Source organism: Muntiacus reevesi, chromosome 4 (genome assembly GCF_963930625.1).
Source record: "Muntiacus reevesi chromosome 4, mMunRee1.1, whole genome shotgun sequence".
Classification (NCBI taxonomy): Eukaryota; Metazoa; Chordata; class Mammalia; order Artiodactyla; family Cervidae; genus Muntiacus; species Muntiacus reevesi.
In genome coordinates this window covers 66,823,434-66,841,823 of record NC_089252.1, presented here as the reverse complement: position 1 = coordinate 66,841,823, position 18,390 = coordinate 66,823,434, and the positions used below count along the sequence as shown (strand labels likewise).

General features: G+C 40.8%; 2 pseudogenes; both read left to right on the top strand.

Moving 5' to 3' along the window:
• The first annotated feature begins 13,072 nt into the window (after positions 1-13,072).
• Positions 13,073-14,123, top strand: LOC136167451 (cytochrome c oxidase subunit 3-like; annotated as a pseudogene).
• A 2,501-nt stretch (positions 14,124-16,624) lies between these two features.
• On the top strand, positions 16,625-17,854 carry LOC136167450 (cytochrome b-like; annotated as a pseudogene).
• Positions 17,855-18,390: the final 536 nt, after the last annotated feature.

Below are 18,390 nucleotides of genomic sequence, written 5' to 3'. Positions count from 1 at the left end.
GAGAAATCTGTATGCAGGTCAAGAAGCAACAGTTAGAACCAGACATGGGACAATGGACTGGTTCAAAATTGGGGAAAAAATATATCAAGGCAGTATATTGTCACTCTGTTTATTTAACATACGTAGAGTACATCATGCAATATGCCAGGCTGGATGAATCACAAGTGGAAATCAAGATTACTGGGAGAAACACCAACCTCAGATATGCATATGACACCACCCTAATGGCAGAAAGTGAAGAGGAACTAAAGAGCCTCTTGATGAAGGTGAAAGAGAAGAGTGAAAAAGCTGGCTTAAAACTCAACATTCACAAAACTAAGATCATGGTATTTGGTACTGTCACTTCATGGCAAATAGATGGGGAAAAGTGGAAACAATGACAGAATTCATTTTCTTGGGCTCCAAAATCACTATGGACAGTGATGGCAGCCACGAAATTAAAAGACGCTTGTTCCTTGGAAGAAAAGCTATGACAAATCAAGACAGTGTATTAAAAAGCAGAGACATCACTTTTTGACAAAGGTCCGTCTAGGCAAAGCTATGGTTTTTCTAGTATCCTGTATGGATGTGAGAGTTGGACTATAAAGAACGCTGAGCACCAAAGAATTGATGCTTTTGAACTGTGGTGTTGGAGAAGACTCTTGAGAGTCCCTTGGACTCCAAGGAGATCAAATCAGTCAATCCTAAAGGAATTCAGTCTTGAATATTCATTTGAAGGACTGATGCTGAAGCTCCAATACTTTGGCCACCTGCTTCGAAGAGCCAACTCATTAGAAAAGACCCTGATGCTGGGAAAGATTGAGTGCAGGAGAAGGGGATGACAGAGGATGAGATGGTTGGATGGCCTCACTGACTCAATGGACATGAGTTTGAGCAAGCTCTGGGAGACAGTGAAGGACAGGGAAGCCTGGCATGCTGCAGCCCATGGGGTCACAAAGAGGCAGACACAATTTACTGACTGAACAACCAACAACAGAGGTAACAAACATCAAATGAACCTCTGCTATATTATGAGACCTAGGGATTTTCCTTCTGACAGCAGTTTAACAACATGACTTATTAGAACCAACTCATCCCTGGCTATTGTCCTTGACCCACACCAGACAGCTGCAGTTTTCCACTGTGTATGATCAGCAAGAGTGCCCTTCACCAGGACAGGAGGCTTTGTGCACCGATTCCTGCTTGTCTCAGGTTATACACTCAATTCAGCAGGAGCAAAACTCCATCTGTATTTGTCAAGATAACCTTCTTTCAGAGGAGGTGTGAAGGAAAGGGAACTCTCCTACACTGCTGGTGGGAATGTATGCTGGTGCAACCACTATGGAGAACAGCATGGAGGTTCCTCATAAAGCTAGACTTGCCATATGATCCAGCAATCCCACTCCTGGGCATGTACCCAGGGAAAACTCTTTTAATTCAAAAAGGAAATGCACCCCTATGTTCATAGCAGCACAATTCACAGCAGCCAAGACATGGAAACAATCTAAATGTCTGTCAACAGATGAACGGATAAAGAAGAAGTGGTACGTATATACAATGGAATATTACTCAGCCACAAAAAGGAATGAAATAAAGACATTTGCAGCAACATGGGTACAATTAGAGATCATCAAACTAAGTGAAGTAAGTCAGAAAGAAAAAGACAAATATCATAGGCTATCATTTCTGTGTGGAACCTAAAATATGGCACAATGAACCTATCTATGAAACAGAAATCACATAGAGAACAGACTGGTGGTTGCCAAGGAGGCTAGGGGAGGGATGGATTGGGAGTTTGGGATTAGTAGATGCAAACTAGGATGGATAAACAACAAGGTCATACTGTATAGCACAGGGAACTATATTCAATAACCTGGGATAAACCATAATAGGAAAGAATATCTTTTTAAAAAAGAAAGTCTCTATGTGTATTACTGAGTCATCCTGCTGCACAGGATGGCAGATCCTGTGATTGCAGATCCTGCAGATCCTGTGCCAGATCACAGAGACTAGCACAACATTGTCAATCAACTACACCTCAATCTGGATAGGGGCCGCACTGGTAAAGAATCCGCCTGCCAGTGCAGACGATGCAGGTTCGAGTCCTGTGTTGAGAAGATCCCCTGGAGCGGGGCATGGCAACCCACTCCAGTTTTCCCACCTGGAGAATCCCATGGACAGAGGATCCTTGTGGGTTATAGTCTATACGGTTGCAAAGAGTTGGACCACCACTGAGTAGGTGTCCACTACTGGGAGGGCACACCCAGTTGTTTTTTTTAATCAGGGAGAGGTGGGGTGGAAAAAATGAGTGAAAAGAACATGATGGAGCCCAACTGTAGGTCCCAGACCTCTCTCATCGACTTAAAAAGCCTGCGTTCTGGGGCCAGGATGTTGATAGGTTGGAATGAGGTGTGGGGCGTGCACTCTTGATGCTTCCGGATTTTCTCAGAGACATGGAAAAGACACCTCAATAGTTCTTTCAAATTTAAGTTGGTGTTTTTGCAGACTGGAATTTCGCTTCTTCAACAATCAATCCTTCCTAAAAATTAAGACACTGTAATCCTTGTAATTGGTTTAACAGTGCCTGTTTTTGCTGGGTAAGCTTGCACGCCCTTGATCTTCCCCTACCCTCGATTTCTCCTTTCAGCAATAGCTTCATACTTCATCATCATCCAAAGAGTATTTTCCATGAAAGTCACATGCACATGGCCCTTCACGTGCTTACCTCTCTTGTCCTCAAGTGCCCTCCAAGTAAGCTTTATTGATTGTTCTTTGCTGAATAAACAGCAAACAGCCCAAAGTTTAGTAGGCTGATTGTGCCACTAAGAGGCTGATACGTGGTTTATTAAATCAACACAATTTTCTTCAACAAATCCTCACTCACAATGGACAAAGGATAACACCAAAGCATAACTCCTCATACTCCAACAGATTTACCAAAATGATGTTGGACTACTTTCAGACTTAAGATTTTTATTCACTGTTGCTGTTGCTGCTGCTAAGTCGCTCCAGTCGTGTCCGACTCTGTGCGACCCCACAGGTGGCAGCCCACCAGGCTCCCCCGTCCCTGGGATTCTCCAGGCAAGAACACTGGAGTGGGCTGCCATTTCCTTCTCCAATGCATGGAAGTGAAAAGTGAAAGTGAAGTTGCTCAGTCGTGTCCGACTCTTCGCCACCCCATGGACTGTAGCCTACCAGGCTCCTCCGTCCATGGGATCTTCCAGGCAAGAGTACTGGAGTGGGGTGCCATTGCCTTCTCCATTTTATTCGCTGCTTAACTGAATAATATTAAACCAAAATATATAATATATATAACACATACACTGATCGTTTGCAGTACTTACATTCTATTGAGGGAAAAATAGGCTGTCCTGTTTCTAAAAAGATTTTCCCTCTGCATTTTCAGCTCTTGAACAGGCCACTGATCTTGGCAGAATAACAGGAATAAAAACTGCCTGGGTGTAAGACCTGGTTTTGCTCAGAATGTGACTGTCGGCAAGTCACTTCACCTCTCTGGGCCTCAGTTTCCATCTTGCCCATTAATGAAGCTGGTATCATCCATGCTTGGCTCGTCCATGTAAGGATCAATGGAGGTGAAGGAGCAGTGGGATGCATAAAGCGCTTTGTGCACTGTCACATTATAATTGTCCCAGTTCGCTGACCTCTTCTTTGGCTCTTTTCATCTTAAAATTCTATCCCTTAGAAGGTCCTATCTATCTGATCACAGTGAATCAATATAAATATTCAGCCCACTGTTTTTGCCTTGAGTAAGCCAGAAAGTGCAAAAAGAAGTGACAGGAGCAGATGTTTGATCACAATCAAATTCAGGACACAGTTTTGACATATTTGTAATCCTTTTTTCACTGCTTTCATTTGTTGAAATCAAACAGATTTCAAATCTTGGCATGGGATATGAATAAGAAAATGTATAAGTAAACTGTATTGAGTGCCTGCCTGCTGTCTAGCATGCTGCTAAGAGACATTTCTGTACAATATTTCACTGAATTCTCACAGCAGTCCTGTGTGTGTGTGTGTGTGTGTGTGTGTGTGTGTGTGTGTGTGTGATGTCGCTTCAGTTGTGTCCAACTCTTTGCAACCCCTATGGACTGTAGTTCGCTAGGCTCCTCTGTTCATGGGATTCTCTAGGTAAGAATCCTGGAGTGGGTTGCCATGCACTCCTCCAGGGGATCTTCCCAACCCAGGGATCGAACCCACACCTCTTAGGTCTCCTGCACTGACAGGCAGGTTCTTTACCACTAGTGCCACTTGGGAAGCCCAACAACCCGATGAGATAGTTATTTTGTTTTTTTAGACCTCACTCTTGCTTCCTTCCCCCCACATCACGATACATACAAGTACCTACCACACCATAATAGTTGAGTCAATTTAGAACACATTTGCATCCCTTTTATTAGTTCATGTTACCTCAAAAACAGCAACATTCATCAGAAATAAGCCAAACAGAACGTTATAAATTCTTTTTATTATCTGTCATTTATTTCTATTAAAAATAACTAGACTTCAATTTAAGAGCTAATGCCTATCCTTCTGAAACTCTTACAAAAAATTTCAAGGGAAGAAACACTTTCAAACTCATTCCACGAGGCAAACATCACCCTGATATCAAAACCAGACAAAAACACCACAAAAAGACAAAAGTATAGGCTAGTATCACTGATGAATATAGATGGAAAAATCTTCAATGAAATTCTAGCAAACAGAAATCAACAACGTATTAAAAAGATCATATAGCATGACCAAGCTGAGTTTATCCCAGGATTTATCCCAAGTTTATCTTCAGTATATGCATATCAATCAATGTGATACACCATATTAACAAAATGAAAGATTAAAAACCATATGTTAATCTCAGTAGATGCAGAAAAACCTGACAAAATTTAGCACTCATTTATGATTAAAAACTACAAAAAAAGGGCACAGAAGCAACCTACCCCAACATAATAAAGGCCATCTATAATGAACCCACAGCAAACATGATTCTCAATGGTGAAAAACTGAAAGCATTCCCTCTAAGATCAGGAACAAGACAAGGGTGCCCACTCTTGCCACTACTATTCAACACAGTTTTGGAAGTCCTAGCTATAGCAATCAGAGAAGAAAAAAATAAAATAAATCCAGATTGGAAAATAAGAAGTAAAACTCTCACTGTTTGCAGATGTGATACTATACATAGAAAACCCTAAAGATACTAGCAGAAAACTCCTAGAGCAATCAGTGAATTGAGTAAAGTTGCAGGATACAAAATCAACACACAGAAATCACCTGCATACCTATATACTAACAACAAAAAATCAGAAAGAGAAAATAAGCAATCAATCCCATTTACCACTGCAACAAAAGAATAACACACCTAGGAATAAACCTACCTAAGGAAACAAAAGAGCTGTTTACAGAAAACTATGACACTGATGAAAGAAATCAAAGACATAAACAGATGGAGAGATATTCCATGTTTTGCGGTTGGAAGAATCAATACTGTGAAAATGACTATACCACCAAATGCAATCTACAGATGTAATGTAATCCCTATCAAATTACCAACGGCATTCTTCACAGAACTAGAGCAAAAATTTTCACAATTTGTTCAGTTCAGTCACTCAGTCATGGCCAACTCTCTGCAACCCCATGGACTGCAGTACCCCAGGTTTCCCTGTCCATCACCAACTCCCGGAGCTTGCTCAAACTCATGTCCATCGAGTCAGTGATGCCATCCAACCATCTCATCCTCTGTCGTCCCCTTCTCCTCCTGCCTTCAATCTTTCCCAGCATCAGGGTCTTTTCCAATGAGTCAGCGCTTCGCATCAGGTGGCCAAAGTACTGGAGTTTCAGCTTCAGCATCAATCCTTCCAATGAACACTCAGGACTGATCTCCTTTAGGATGGACTGCTTGGATCTCCTTGCAGTCCAAGAGACTCTCAAGAGTCTTCTCCAACACCACAGTTCAAAAGCATCAATTCTTTGGCATTCAGTTTTCCTTATGGTCCAACTCTCACATCCAAACATGACTACTGGAAAAATCATAGCTTAGCTTAGATAGACCTTCTATCTTACAAATAGCTGTGAAAAGAAGAGAGGCGAAAGGCAAAAGGGGAGAAGGAAAGATATGCCCATTTGAATGCAGAGTTCCAAAGAATAGCAAGGAGAGATAAGAAAGCCTTTCTCAGTGATCAGTGCAAAGAAGCAGAGAAAAACAATAGAATGCGAAAGACTAGGAATCTCCTCAAGAAAATTAGAGATACCAAGGGAACATTTCATGCAAAGATGGGCACAATAAAGGACAGAAATGGTATGAACCTAATAGAAGCAGAAGAGATTAAGAAGAGGTGGCAAGAATACACAGAAGAACTACACAAAAAAGATCTTCATGACCCAGATAATCATGATGGTGTGATTACTCACCTAGAGCCAGACATCCTGGACTATGAAGTCAAGTGGGCCTTAGGAAGCATCACTATGAACAAAGTTAGTGGAGGTGACAGAATTCCAGTTGTGCTATTTCAAATCCTAAAAGATGATGCTGTCAAAGTGCTGCACTCAATATGTCAGCAAATTTGGAAAACTCAGCAGTGACCACAGGACTGGAAAAGATCAGTTTTCATTCCAATCCCAAAGAAAGGCAATGCCAAAGAATGCTCAAACTACCTCACAATTGCATTCATATCACATGCTAGCAAAGTAATGCTCAAAATTCTAGAGCCAGGCTTCAGCAATACTGTGAACTGTGAACTTCCAGATGTTCAAGCTGGTTTTAGAAAAGGCAGAGGAACCAGAGATCAAACTGCCAATATCCGCTGCATCATCGAAAAAGCAAGAGAGTTCCAGAAAAACATCTATTTCTGCTTTATTGACTATGCCAACGTCTTTGACTGTGTGGATCACAACAAACTCTGGAAAATTCTTAAAGAGATGAGAGTACCAGACCACGTGAACTGCCTCCTGAAAAGTCTGTATGCAGGTCAAGAAGCAATAATTAGAACTGGACATGGAACAGCAGACTGGTTCCAAATCAGGAAAGGAGCACATCAAGGCTGTATATTGTCAACCTGCTTATTTAACTTATATGCAGAGTACATCATGAGAAACACTGGGCTGGAGGAAGAACAGGCTGGAATCGAGATTGCTTGGAGAAATATCAGTAACTTCAGATATGCAGATGACACCACCCTTATGGCAGAAAGTGAAGAACTAAAGAGTCTCTTGATGAAAGTGAAAGAGGAGAGTGAAAAAGTTGGCTTAAAACTCAACATTCAGAAAACGAAGATCATGGCATCTGGTCCCATCACTTCATGGCAAATAGATGGGGAAACAGTGGCTGACTTTATTTTGGGAGACTCCAAAATCACTGCCAATGGTGACTGCAACCATGAAATTAAAAGACGCTTACTCCTTGGAAGAAAAGTCATGACCAACCTAGATAGCATATTAAAAAGCAGACACATTACTTTGCCAACAAAGGTCCATCTAGTCAACAATTGGGTTTTTCCAATAGTCATGTATGAATGTGGAGCAGGCAATGGCAACCCACTCCAGTACTCTTGCCTGGAAAAATCCCATGAACAGAGGAGCCTGGTGGGCTGCAGTCGATCGGGTCACTACAAGTTGGACACGACTGAGCAACTTCACTTTCACTTTTCACTTTCATGCATTGGAGAAGGAAATGCCGATCCACTCCAGTATTCTTGCCTGGAGAATCCCAGGGATGGGGGAGCCTGGTGGCTGCCATCTATTGGGTTGCACAGAGTTGGACGTGACTGAAGCGACTTAGCAGCAGCATGTATGGATGTGAGAGTTGGACTATAAAGAAAGCTGAGCCCCGGAGAATTGATGCTTTTGAACTGTGGTGTTGGAGAAGACTCTTGAGAGTCCCTTGGACTGCAAGGAGATCCAACCAGTCCATCCTAAAGGAAATCAGTCCTCAGTGTTCATTGGAAGGACTGATGCTGAAGCTGAAACTCCAGTGCTTTGACCACCTGATGTGAAGTGCTGACTCACTGGAAAAGACCCTGATGCTGGGAAAGATTGAAGGCAGGAGAAGAAGGGGATGACAAAGTTAGAGATGGTTGGACGGCATCACCAACTCAATGGACATGAGTTTGAGCAAGCTCCGGGAGTTGGTGATGGACAGGGAAGCCTGGCATACCACAGTCCATGGAATCACAAAGAGTTGGACATGACTGAGTGACTGAATTGTATCTCTGTGGCAAAGTAATGTCTCTGCTTTTTAATATGCTGTCTAGGTTGGTCACAGCTTTACAGTTTGTATGGAAATACAAAAGACCCTGATCAGCCAAAGCAATGTTTTAGAAAGAAGAATGGAGCTGGAGAAACCAAGGTTCCTGACTTCAGAATATACTACAAAGCTACAGTCATCAAGACAGTATAGTACTGGCACAAAAACACAGAAATATAGACCAATGGAACAAGACAGAAAGCCCAGAGATAAACTCACACACTTATGGGTACCTTATCTTTGACAATTGAGGTAAGAATGTACAATGGAGTAAAGACAGCCTCTTTAATAAGTGCTGTTGGGAAAACTGGACAGCTACAAATAAAAGAATGAAATTAGAACACTTCCTAACACCACACATAAATATAAACTCAAAATGGATTAAAGACCTAAATGTAAGACCAGAAACTACAAAACTCTTAGAGGAAAACACAGGCAGAATACTGACATAAATCAAAGTAAGATCCTCTATGATCCACCTCCTAGAATAATGGAAATAAAAACAAAAACAAACAAGTGGGACCTAATTAAACTTAAAAGCTTTTGTATAGCAAAGGAAACTATAAACAAGGTAAAAAAGACAACCCTCAGATTTGGAGAAAATAATAGCAAATGGAACAACTGACAATAGGTTAATTTCCAAACTATACAAGCAGCTCATGCAACTCAATATCAGAAAAAGAAACAATCCAATCAAAAGTGGGCAAAAGACCTAAACAGACATTTCTCCAAAAAAGATAAATAGATGGCTAATAAACACATGAAAAGATGCTCAATATTGCTCATTATTAGAGACATGCACATCAAAACTACAATGAGACAGTCTGGTATTCTGATCTCATACCAGTCAGAATGGTCACCATCAAAAAAAAATCAACAAAAAATAAATGCTGGAGAGGGTGTGGAGAAAAGGCGACCCTCTTGTACTACTGGTGGGAATGTAAACTGATGTAGCCACTATTGAAGACAGTATTGAGATTCCTTAAAAAACTAGGAATAAAACTACCATATGACCCAGCTATCCCACCACTGGGCATATACCCTGAGAAAACCATGATTGAAAAAGACACATATAACCCAGTTTTCACTGCAGCAATATTTACAACAGCTAGGACATGGAAGCAACCTAGATGTCTACTTACAGATGAATGGATAAAGAAAGTGTGGTACATATATGTGATGGAATATTACTCAGCCATAAAAAGGAATACATATGAGTCAGTGCTAATGAGGTGGATGAACCTACAGTCTATTAAACAGAGTGAAGTAAGTCAGAAAGAGAGAAACAAATACTGTACATTAACACATATATATGGAATCTAGGAAGAAAGTGCCTATTTGCAGGGCAGCAATGGAGATGCATACATAGAGAATAGACTTATGGACACGGCAGGGAAGGAGAGCGTGTGACAAATGGAGACAGTAGCATGGAAATATATACACTACCATATGCAAAATAGCAGTGGGAATTTGCTATATGACTCAGGGAACTCATCCAGGACTCCGTGACAACCTAGAGGGGTGGGATGAGGTGCTAAGGAGGTTCAAGACGGAGGGGACATATGTATACCTAAGGCTGATTCATGTTGATGTATGGCAGAAACCAGCACAGTATTGTGAAGCAATTATCCTTCAACTAAAAATGAATTAAAAATACTACACTTCAATTTAAAAAATAAAAAGTAGACATAACCTTTTCCTCACAACATTTCTTTGGTTTATCTGGAATTTCATCATGATTATTTCCGCACCCTGATGCTCATACAACATGAAATACCATTTCATCAAGAGGCTCCTTCATTTCACTTACAACACTCATATTAATAGTTTTCATAATCTGAGAGGCATTTACAACACGATGAGAGGTCTCAACAGTAGAATAACTCTTCAAACTTAGAGTGATGACATGGACGTCCTCCACCACATCACACATTTGATGAACCCCCTTAAGTCAGTCTAAAATAAGTAAGGGATTTTGCAGGTGGTGCTAGTGGTAAAGAACCAGCCTGCCAATGCAGGAGACATAAGAGACACAGGTTCGATCTCTGAGTCAGGAAGATCGCATGGCGACCCACTCCAGTATTCTTGCCTGGAGAATCCCATGGACAGAGGAGCCTGGCAGTCGCAAAGAGTTGGACACGACTGAAATGACTTAGCATAAAATAAGTAAGAAAGGAAGGAATCAAACTCTCTTCTACTGGTTTCAAGCCAATACCACAAGTATTCTATCTCTCTTGACAAGTGAGATATAGTAAAAATTATGTAACTTTATGCAGGTTAAATCATAGGTGGAAACCCTTTCTATTTCCATGGCATATCCTTTCCCTTGGACAGCAAGGAGATTAAACCAATCAATCCTAAAGGAAATCAACTCTGAATATTCATTGGAAGGACTAATGCTGAAGCTGAAGCTCCAATACTTTGACCACCTGATGTGAAGAGTTGACTCATTAGAAAAGACCCTGATGCTGGGAAAGATTGAGGGCAGGAGGAGACGGGCACGACAGAGGATGAGATGGTTGGATGGCATCACCAACTCAATGAACAGGAGTTTGAGCAAACTCCAGGAGATAATGAAGGACAGGGAAGCCTGGCGTGCTGCTGTTCATGAGGTCGCGAAGAGTTGGACACGACTGAGCAACTGAATAACAACAATCCTTTTCATCTTGGCTTTAAAGATGCAACATCACTCACCACAGAAGAGCTCCTACACTTCCATGATCACATGTGAATCATCACATTTTCCATGAGTTCTTTGGCTCTTTATATCATTTCACTTATACTAACTAACCTATTAACTCAGACTAACAACTAAACTAACACATACAAACAGAAGAGATGCACAAGTAGTAAAAAAAAAAAAAAAAAAAAAAAAGAACAATTTTACCAGCCATCATCTTAATTTTAATTGCCACGTCATCCTTACCAATTATTTACATGACAGAAGAAATGAATCTATCATCCTTCTCTGACCCTAAACACCCTAGGGCACCAATGAGACCAGAGTTCAGATACACAAATTATGACTCTTCTCAACCCATCAAGATATTGGTACCTTATATTTATTATCTTGTGCTTGTCCATGGGGTTGCAAATAGTCAGACACAATTTAGCATAGAACAGCAGCTTGGCCTGAAACAACAGGTTCTGTCTCAAGCCTACTTGTTCATTTTGTATTAGGTCAACCCAGAGCATGGCTCTGAGATGACCAAATCTACAGTGTAGGTTGTAAGAGCCCATGCATTTATAATCCTTTTCTTTACAGTTATACCTGCTGTAACTGGAGGCTGCAGAAACTGATTAGTCCCACTGATAACTGGAGGACCCAACACAGCTGTCCCCCAGTCTCTGAACCCCCTGTGATCTCCACATCAGACCTAAAGCCAGGAGGACTGTGACTGTTGGAAGGAGACAACCGAGGAGTTCCACCCATAGAAGTGACGATCCAAATATTAACCTCCTCTTAAGATGCTCTACGCTCATGAGCCAGGCCTTCATTGGGTCTAAAAAGAGATGCTCTTCCACAACACTTAAACCAAACAACCCTCATATCAATACAACCAGGTCTATACAAGGGACAGTGCTCAGGAATCTGTGGAAAAAATCATACCTTCACACCTGTCATCCTCAAATTAGTTCCACTAGAATACTGAGAAAGGAGCTGTGTCAATAGCATAAATCCATTAAGAAGCTAAATGGCATGAACCTTTTTTATTTAAAAACAGGAGTTTAAATCTCCCCTTAGTGACATGCCACAATTAGAGACATCAACATGATTCATTACTATTTCCTCAATCATTCCAGTCCCATTATTATGGTCCAATGAAAAAAGTTAAAATGTGTTTATCATTTAAATCCAGAATTAAAATTCACTCAAACACAAAAACAATTCACTTCTTTAGAAACAAGAACCAAAACTTACTGACTCTATCATCACCCCAATAATAGCAGGACCTTCTCATTATCTTCATTGTTCTAGTCTCAAGCATGGTATTCCACACCTACCCCATGAATCTACCACTGCAGCATTTCTACTCAACAGTGAAGAGAACAACGCACATCAAAAAAGAGGTTCACATCACAGAGGACAGATCTGAACACAAAAACTTCGATCACTCACTCTATTTAATGGGTCAGCAAGTTTACGAGGATCCTACCACCCTCATACACACCCACCACGCAACTCTCAAGACATTTAGGTCTAGCAATCCCTCCATGAGCAGGAACTGTAATGCCTGGTTTCCCCCACAAAATAAAAGCATCCCTGGTTCATTTTGTACCACAAGGGACCCCAGTTCATCTTTTCCCTGTGCTAGTCCTCATCACAACTGTGAGCCTATTTAGTCAACCCACAGCCTCAGCCATATGATTAACCACCAATATTAGAGCAGGACACTCAGTAATTCACTGAATCGGAGGGGCAGCTCCAGCGCTGCTACTAATACATGTCAGGACCAGAACAATCTTTATCACAGACATGATTCTCACCCCACTCACCTTCCTCGAATTTGATGGTGCCTTAAATCAAGCTTACACAGACACCCTACTACAGAAAGTCCCCTCATAGTAATAAGTTCTGTTTCAAGAGTGTGTTCTTTCTTTCAATTTGTTCTTAAGTCCAACGAAGTTAGCCTAGGTCCCCAACGAACACAATTGGTTATACAGTCCTGTGCTGTAATAGGTTATAGTACTTTTCACACAAATAATACATTAAAAAAAATACAAAAAATAAAACATATTTAATCTTACAGTACAAGACAACCACTGGCTGGCATATAGAGTCTGGCATCTAGTGAACGGGCAGGAAGAGTTACTGACCGGAGGAGGGAGAGGAGGCGGGAGATGGTGGAGCTGAAGGGTCGTCGGCAACAGGAGAGGGAGGGCCGGCTGCAGCTTCACTCACGTCTGATGATGATGGCACGGGTTCTGGTTCCTTGCTGGGTCACTTCTATCTACCCTCTTGCTTGGGGACCTCCTGGGCTTGAAATAAAGACGCTGTTCTGCTGAACACCATACTGCACTGTGCGGTGAGGTACACGGAAGCACGGCCACTTGGAGCGGATGCACACATGTGACAATGCATGTAAGGTGTGAGCCATCTTCCACGACTGGACAAGCGAACACACGCTCACACCTTTGAAACTTCACGACTTGAAGGTTCCTATGTAGGGGACTTTCTGTAAGTCTCTACTCACATGACAACAGACAATGACCCACCAAGCCCTGCACGTCACAGAGTAAATCCTAGTCCCTGATCCGTCCCAGGAGCCCCTCCAGCCCTAACACCTCCTGGCCTCTCATGAGATTCCAGTTCAATGCTAGAATTATGACCAAGTCCACTAATGCTCTGACAGCATGTGGACGATGATGAGACATCCTCTGAGAAAGCCCCTGCCAAGGCCATTCTACACGACTGTTCAAACAGGACTTCGATCTGGACTAACTCTTTTCATGCTTTCAGAAGTGCTCTTTCTTACTGGCTTTTGCTGAGCCTTCCATCACTCAAGCCTCACCCCCACACCTGAACTAGATGGATGCTGACCACACCAGACATCTGACCTCTAAACCCACTAGAGGGACCATGCCTAAACATCTGGTCCTATTAGATTTCAGGGTACCCATCACCTGCGCCCACCACAGTCTTATTCAAATACATATGGGCCAAACCCTCTTTATGAGAATTGCCTTGGGAGTTGACTGCACAGTTCTACATGCCTCAGAATAGTACGAAACCCTCTTACAATTTCAGATGGGGTGTGTCGGTCAATGTTCTTCATGGCTACAGGATTCCATGGTCGACATGCAATGACTTTTTACTTTCCTAGTCATCTGCTTCTTAGTCAAATTAAAATTCCACTTCACATCCAATCACCACTTGGGCTTTGCTGCCTGATACTGACATTCTGTGGATAGGGGCGGGGGTGTGTGTGTGTGTGTGACTATTCCCTTAGGAATCTATTTATTGATGAAGATCTTCTTTTAGTATTAAATTGCACAACTGACTTCCAATCAGTTCTGGCATGATCCAAAACCGAACAATAAATCTTATACTGACATTAATCACAAACAGAGCACTAGTCTCATTATTTGTATGTATCTCACTCTGGCTCCCTCCATTAAATATTTACACAGGAAAAAACAAGTCTCTGAGTGTGGATTTGACCAGAAAGGATCAGCATACATGCCGTCTCATAAAATACCAGTCTTACCTAATAGCCTCACTATTATGCCAAGAAGGAATAACAATACCACTATTCTTGACGGCAACCCTAATAATTCTAAACATCCATTTCACTCTAGCGGCAGATTCCACTGTCCTGCTAGTACCAGCACTTTGCAAAGTTGCACCTGAACTCTCCCTATTAGCAATAATATGAAACTTGTATGGCACCAACTAAGTACAAAATCTTATCATTATCCCTACAATCATATTAATACCATTAACAAGATTATCAAAGAACAATATAATCCGAGTTAATCCTATAGCCCAAAGCTTACTGATTAGCTGAATAAGCCCATTTCTTTTCAGCCAGCTTAATGAATAGCCAACTTTTCACAGGTTTTTCTTCTTTGACCCCCTATCAGCACCACTACTAATGTTGCCACTCATACCTCTAGCCAGCCAATCCCACCTGTTCCAAGAATCCCTAATCTCCCCCCAAAACATCACCATCCTAGTAGTATTACAAACATTTCTAATTGTAACACTGGTTGCCATGGAACAAATCCTAGTTTACATTTTACTTGAAGTAACACTATTTCCAACTGTTCCTATCATTACCCAGTGGAGTAATCAAACAGAACAACTTCAGGCAGAAGTTTACTTTTTATTCTACACACTAGCAGGATGCCTCCCACTCTCAGCAGCACTAAGGTATATCCACAACACTACAGGCTCATTAAACTTCTGCATAATTCACAGACATGGAGGATAGATGGGTTGTTGCCAACAGGGACGGGGTTGGGGGAGTGATGGAGCAGCACGTTGGGGTTAGTGGATGTAAGGTCAGTGTATCAGGATGGATAAACAACAAGATCCTATTGTATAGCAGAGAGAACCTTATTCAATGGCCTGTGATAAACCACAATGGAAAAGAATATAAAGAAAGGAATGTATGTATCAATGAAATATTTCTCAGACATAAAAAAGAACAAAATAATGCCATCAGTAGCAGCATGGACAGACCTAGAGATTGGCATACTGAGTGATGCAAGTCAGATAAAGACAGATATCATACAATTACCACTTCTATGTGGAAATTTTAAAAAGGCAATACAAGTGAACTTATTTACAAGACAGAAGTAGAGTTACTGAATGGAAAACAAAGCTAGAGTTTGGCTGGGGAATAAGGGCAGGAGGGATAAATTGAGAGATTGCGACTGATACATACACACTACTATGTATAAAATACATATCCAATGAGAACCTACTGTGTAACACAGGGAACTCCACTCAATATTCTCCAATGCTTACGTAAGAAAATAATCTAAAACAGAGTGGACATATGTATGTGGATAACCAAATCACTTTGCTGTAGAGCAGAAGGTAATACAGCACTGTAAATCAACTATACTTCAATAATTTTTTAAGTTATTTAATTCAATATTGAACACAAATAACATCTGACTCCTGATCTAACATTTTCATAGGACTAGCATGCACAATAGCCTTCAGAGTAAAAATACTTCTCAACAGCCTTTACCTCTGTTCACCCAAAGCTGCAAATGGTATTATTTCATTCATTCTTTCCAATGGTTGAATAATAGTCCATTGTGTGTATGTATGTGTGTACAGAACGTGTTTTACTGACATCTACCTTGCTGATTCAAATAAAACTTCCACACTATTATCGGACCAAAAAGGCCTAATCAAACTCTATTTCCTCTCATTCCTCATTACCCTCCTTCTGAGCATCTATTTAGTTACCATGAGTACTCTCCATCATGACTCCAACACCAATAAGCAGTGATCAGCCAGTAACAACTAATCAAGTACCACAACTGCACATCAACCATTTCTAGAGCCTCCTCACCATCAAACCCAGAATCACCTGTATCAATGATTCAATCCCCTAATCCATTAAATTTAGACACAAACTCTATTTCCCAATCTTTGAAAAAAATTTTAAAAAGTTGAAATCCCCATCATTCATCCTGAAAGAGATACGCCCGAAACAGTTTTATTAGAGACTCAAACCTCACAAAACTGCTCAGCAGTCATAAAGCTGCTGTGTCACCAAATACCACTAACACTCCAACCAAAGAAATCAAAATACTATTTAACCTAAAAAGGACCCAGAAAAATTCAACACTAGACTACAACCAACACCACTCACAAACAACCCAAGCCCACCATGAACAGGTGAAGGTTTTGAAGAAAAACCTTCAGATCTCATGACAAAAATACTACCGAACATAAACAGAACGTATGCCATCCAAGTTCATACATGGAATCCAACCATAACCAATGACATAAAAAAACCATTGTTGCATTTCAAGTATAAGAACACTAATGACTTGCATCCAAAGTCACACCCACTAATAATCATTAACAACACATTCATTGATCTCCTGGCCACATAAAACATTTCATTTTGATGAAACTGTGGCCCATTTCTGGGCATTTTTAGTTCAACAAATCTTGACAGGCTTATTCTAGCAACACATTATCCATCAGACTCAGTAACTGCTTTCTCATCAGTAACACATCTGCTGGGACATAAAATACAGATGAATCATCTGATATCTATGTGCAAATGGAGTATCTACATTCTTTCTCTGCCTATTCATTCATGCAGCATGAGACTTACACCAGAGATTTGATCCCATTCTAGAAACATGAAATATTGGAATTATCCTACTATTCACAGTAATAGCCACAGCCTTCCTAGGCTATGTTCTACCCTGAGGATAGACACTGTATCATTCGAGGGGCAGCAGTCATCACTAATCTCCTTTCAGCAATCCATACACTGGCACAAACCTACTGAAAGAACATGAGATGAATTTTCAGTAGACAAAGCAAGTCTCACGTGATTCTTTGCCTTCTATTTCATCCCATTCACCATCACAGCACTCGCAGCCATTCACCTACTATTCCTTCATGAAACAGGCTTTAAAGAATCCTACAGGGGGTCTCCTCTGACATCAATAAAATTTCATTCCATACCTACTACATGATCAAAGATATCCTAGGTGCCTATTAATTCTAATCTTGATAATATTTGTATTATTTTCACCTGACCTCTAGGAGATGCAGACAACTAGACTCCAGCCAGCCCCGCCAACATACCACCTCATATAAAGCTAGATGATGGTTCTTACTCACATATGCAATTCTATCATCAAATACTAATAAATTAAGGGGTGCATTAACTCTAGTATTTTCAAGTTTAATCCTAGCATTTATTTTAACACTTCACAATCATGAAGCATGGCATTCCAACCTCTCAGCCAAGTTTTATTCTGAGTCCTAGTAGCAGATCAATTAACAATGTGACTTGAGGACAGCCAGTCAAACACCCTTTCATCACTAACAGACACTTAGCATCTACTTTATACTTCTTCTTAATTCTAGTGCTAATACTAGTAAATAGCATTATTGAAAATCTTCTTCTTCTATGAAGAGTCTTTGTAGTGTATCTGTTACCTGGTCATTTACACCAGAAAAGGAGCTCAACCACCTCCCTAAGACTCAAGGAAGAAGCTCCAGCTTCACCATCGGTACCCAAAGGTGAAATTCTACTTAAACCCTTCCCTGAATATTTACTATGGGACATTTGCAAAATCATAGAGTACTATTTAAGTATTAAAACAGCTTATTTCCTGCCCCTAATGCACTCCATGCATTATATGCATATCCACACACACAGTATATATTATATGGCACATAATAATTATATATATAAAATATTATAATATATATAATTGTGCAAAATTTATTAACCTTAAACTTATAAGCATGTACATTATATTACTAATATTACATAGTACATATTTTCATTGATCATACACAGCAACAAAGTCAAATCAGTTCCAGTCACAAAAGTATCACGCACAACAGACCTAGAGCTTCATCAGCCCACTGTGTGAAATCATCAACCTGCTCAGCCTGTGTCCCTCCTTCTGGCTCTGGGCCCATAATTCGTGCAGTTTCTACT